Genomic DNA, 4,805 nt, shown 5'->3' with positions numbered 1-4,805 from the left:
ATTTAAATCAGACTGTTTCAGCTGCAACCATGCCTGTCAGCACTTGCTCTCCTCCGCCTTTTGACACTTTCCCTCCCTCAGGAAAACAAGTTAACTGTTTATCATCCACCTTGCCTCCTTTATCACCTATACAAACTATGGTGCAAAAGGTGAGGGCCACGGATGAGGACATTCCATTAGAATTAAAACATGTTTTTCCCTTAACAAAATACATACATCAGTAGACTAATCAACCGATGCGAGAACATAAAGCATTTTCTTTTAAAACTCTTAAAGATTTGAAACAAACTGCTGCTACCTATAGGCCAACAGCAACATTTGTAAAAACCTTAATAAATATCATTGCTCAAGAAGTTTTATGCCCTTATAATTGGTATATGCTGGCTAAAACTGCATTAGAAGAAGGAGATAATTAATCCAGAGGCTAGGATTTTTGTTACACCCAACCAAAAGCCCAAGGCCATATACATAGAATGTAACAGTAATCAAGGTGAAAAGATGAACCAGCAATGTTTTTAAAGGATTATGTGTTTTGGATTATGTGTTTATCTGAATGTACTCCATACTGTTTTTGAGTCAATTAAGAAAATTGTAATTATTGAAGTAAAGCATTTTGGAGTAGTAAACAAACATAAAATGACTTAGTATAATCTAAACTTCTGAACAAAACCACCTTAAGAACTAAGTTGAAAGTTTTAGCGTGGCCTGAAAAGCAAGAGGGAAAGTAAAAATGACTAGTAATACATTAAAAAAAAAAAAAAAAAAAAAAAAAAAAAGAGGGGGAAAAGAGAGTAGTTTTGTCTTAAAGTAGAATGTCTGGTCATCCCAGAACATGAAAAATAGTAAAAGTTAAATTTGAAAATGTGTAGTAAGTTGTAGAAGATTTGAGAAAAAGTGAACTTTATTTGCCTTAGTTTTAATACCTACAAATAATAAGTGTGAAGAAGCAATGAAGTACATTAAAACTTTGATAACTTTAGATAAGTTTTGGTGGATTTATTCATGAGATGGAAAAAGAATGGTTAATCTTTCACTGCAAAATGTGACATTTACAATATACTTTCTATTAAAATAACAGTAAAATCATAGTATTTAAGAGGGGTTAAGTGGTATGAACTAAAACCCTATGTCATGACAGGTTTCTAGCAGTGATGAGTTCAAGTAAATGTTAACTATTACATGAAATATATTACATGAAAAACCTTACAAAAACCAAAGGCTAGATTTACTATTTCTTAAACAAGGAGGATTATGTGCAGCCCTAAGAGAAGAGTGCTGCTTCGATGCTAATAAAACTGGAGTCATTAGAAGAACTTTAGCCATGATTAGAAAGAATATAAAGGAAGACAAGAAAAATTGGACTCCACAAAAAGTTGGTACCAAAGCTTACATAATTGGTCCCCATGGGCTACCACGCTGATCACCAGTCTAGTAGGCTCCTTAGAATTACTTCTTGTGGGACTATTAGTGGGTCCATGCATACTCAATGCCCTTATCAGGTTCATCCAGAATATAGTAAGAGCAGTCAAACTCATGGTACTCTGAACACAATATACAGCACTCAACTGAGGAATAAATACAGATGCTGGAAATGAATCAAAGATTTGATTCCCAAACAAAAGCAGTAGGGAATGTGGGAGCTGCACCAGAGGAAAACATGAGAAAACACCCCTTACCCCTTGAAACAGGATGCACCTGAATAAAACACATGCCCTGAGTCTCTGAAACAAAGAGAATTAAAAAAAAAAAAAAAAAAAAAAATTCCACATGTCAGGAAGTAATCCTAACCTACATAACTCATGCCCCGCGGCAGAATAAGGCACTGCAGATTAGGAGGGCGCTTCAGCTCCTGGCAGTCAGCTAGCCTGAATAAAACCTTTCTTTAAAAATGCAGACATTATAGTGGCTATTATTTTAATCGGAACCCTCTGTTTTAGTTTAATTCTCTTAACTGGTAACACTTTCAAACTGAGAAAATTTTTCCGTTTGTTCCATTGATTGAATAAAATTGCTTTTCTATTTGTTACATTGATTAAATGGATTTGGTTATCCTCTGTGCTTATTTTCAAAAGTAGGCAAATTCCTTTTAAAATACTTTACATTAAATTGGCTTATTGGTATTTATTTAGAAGTGCATTAAAAAATCAGTGACCAAAAACAAATTTTCATTTTAAATTGTAAAATCTCAGCATTATAATAACTTTTAATAGACTATTTCCAAAGGCAAATAAGAAATAGGAAATTTCAGAAAAAAATCAGAAGAATGGGCTTGAAACTTTTGTGTAGTTTTATATAGCATCATCTTAGATAAAAACAGTAGGGATCTTGATGACAGAGATGATGTCTCTCCCTCAGTCATTGGTTCATAATGGACTTTCAATGATGTTTGTTAAAAAGATCAATACATGCATTTTTAGTACTGATTTTATTATTTTTACTTATTCACAACTGAAAATATCACTTAATGAATGATGAGATTCTGGTGTCCCATACATTGTTGTTGTTGTTATGTGCCGTCGAGTCAGCCCCAACTCATAGCGACCCCTCCTTGGGTTTCCAAGGCAGTATCACTACGGAAGTAGATTGCCCCATCTTCCTTCCGAGGAGTGGCTGGTTGGTTTGAACTGCCAGCCTTCTGGTTAGCAATCAAGTGCCTTAGGCACTACACTACCAGAGAAGTGTAAGCCATACTAAAAGCTATAGTCTTTGGTCTTCATCAGTAAGTGCTTCAGGTCTTCTTCACTTTCATGCAGCAAGGCTATATTATATGCATATCTCAGGTTGTTAATGAGTTCTTCTTCAATCCTCATGCCAAATTCTTCATACAGTCCAGATTCTTGGATTATTTGCTCAGGCTATGAAGATTGAATAGGTATGGTGAAAAGACACAACTCTGACACACACCTTTTATGATTTTAAACCATGTGTTCATCCCTTGTTCTTTTTAATTGACTGCTTTTTGGTCTATGTATTGGTTCCCATTCTTCACAATGCTATCTATAATTTCTTATGATCCACACAGTTGAATACATTTACATAGTTAACAAAACACTGGTAAACATCTTTCTGGTATTTGCTTTTAGCCTAAATCCATCTGATAGAAGCAATAATATCCTTTATTCCACGTTCTCTTCTAAATCCATCTTGAATTTATGGAAAGACCCTGTCTATATACTACTGAAACCATTTTTGAACTGCATAGAGTTTTTAAAATACGTATTTAGCCTTGGAACTTTCTTTTCCTTCCATCTAACTTCCATATTGCTTCATATCTCAGCATTTAAATATTTCTGTATCCAGGAAGGATCTCTTTACTCATGAAAGTTTTTGGACAAAACTTTCTCATTTTTTTATTGGTTTTGTCTATGCTTTGTCCTATATGAGCTAGTAATAGTCCTACACTGGTATTTTTATCATCTTGTATCCTTATTTTTGGGAGCTCTGGTAGCATAGTGGCTAAGGCACTTGACTGCTAACCAGAAGGCTAGCGGTTCAAACCCACCAGCCACTCCCCGGAAGGAAGATGGGGCAATCTACTTCCCTAGTGATACTGCCTCAGAAACCCAAAGAGGGGTCACTATGAGTCGGGTCCGACTCAATGGCACATAACAACAACAACAACATCCTTATATTCTGTGTTCTTATGACATGTAAATTTAGAAAGTAAAATGACGTTGTTTCTGTGGAGCCAATTCTCAGAAAAATACAAAGCTAATGAATATATTTGAATTGAATTAAGACAGATTTTCACAGTAAAATAAGAAAATTTTCATGAATGCAGCAATAATTGGGATGGGTCTTTAAGCTCAACTCTGGATTTCAGCTGAATAAAAAAGAAGAGGGAAATATTCAGAGAACAGCTAAAGATTTATAAAAGTGGTAACAAAATTTAGGATGGCAGAGGTGGTTCAGTTATAGAATTCTCCTTTTTCATGTAGGAGACCTGGGTTCAATTCCTGGTCAGTGCACCTTGTAGGCAGCCACCAACATCTATCATTGGTGTATAGTATTTTGCTATGATGCTGTCATGGTGTAGAGAGTAAGGCATTTGAACCCACCAGCTGCTCTGCAGAAGAAAGATGAAGCACTTAGCTTCTGTAAAGACTTACAGCTTGGAAACTCGATGGGGGTCACTATGTGTTGGAATAGATGGCAGCGATTTGTTTTTTGCTTCATTTTGTTTTGTTTATGATGCTGAATAGGTTTCAGCAGTGTCCAAACTAAGACTGGGAAGAAAGGCCTGGCAATCTACTTCCAAAAATTAGCCATTGAGAACATTATAGATCACAATGGTCTAATCCTCAACTTATCATGGATATGGCACAGGGCAATACTATCAATTACTGAAACAGATTTAAAATAAAAGGTATAGATAATGGCAGTTCTGGCTCCATTAGAAGCAGAAGAAACCTTTGCAGAGGTAAATGATGTGCGTTAGTCAAGAAGAACCTCAAACAATGAGGTCAAATGACTTCTAGGGAAGCAGATTCCAAGGGCAGCCTTGCAGTGAGCAACTCTGGGAAAAGGTCATTGTTGTTGTTGTTGTTATATGCCATCGAGTCGGACCTGACTCATAGCAACCCCTCCTTGGTTGCTGAGGCGGTATCACTACAGAATTAGATTGCTCAACCTTCCTTCCAAGGAGTGGCTGGTGGGTTTGAACTGAAGGCTGGTTAGCAGTTAAGTGCCTTAGGCACTATGCTACCATAGCTCCTGGGGAAAGGCCATTAGCTCAGTGATTTTCCTTTAAGTTCTGTATCTATGCAAGGGGTGTTTAAGTTTCACTATCATATGTAACATTGATA

The sequence above is a fragment of the Orycteropus afer genome, unplaced genomic scaffold (assembly GCF_000298275.1).
Source record: "Orycteropus afer afer isolate SDZICR_OR568_19922 unplaced genomic scaffold, OryAfe1.0 scaffold00108, whole genome shotgun sequence".
NCBI lineage: Eukaryota > Metazoa > Chordata > Mammalia > Tubulidentata > Orycteropodidae > Orycteropus > Orycteropus afer.
The sequence above is the reverse complement of the archived record's forward strand: the minus strand, read 5'-3'. Positions refer to the sequence as shown.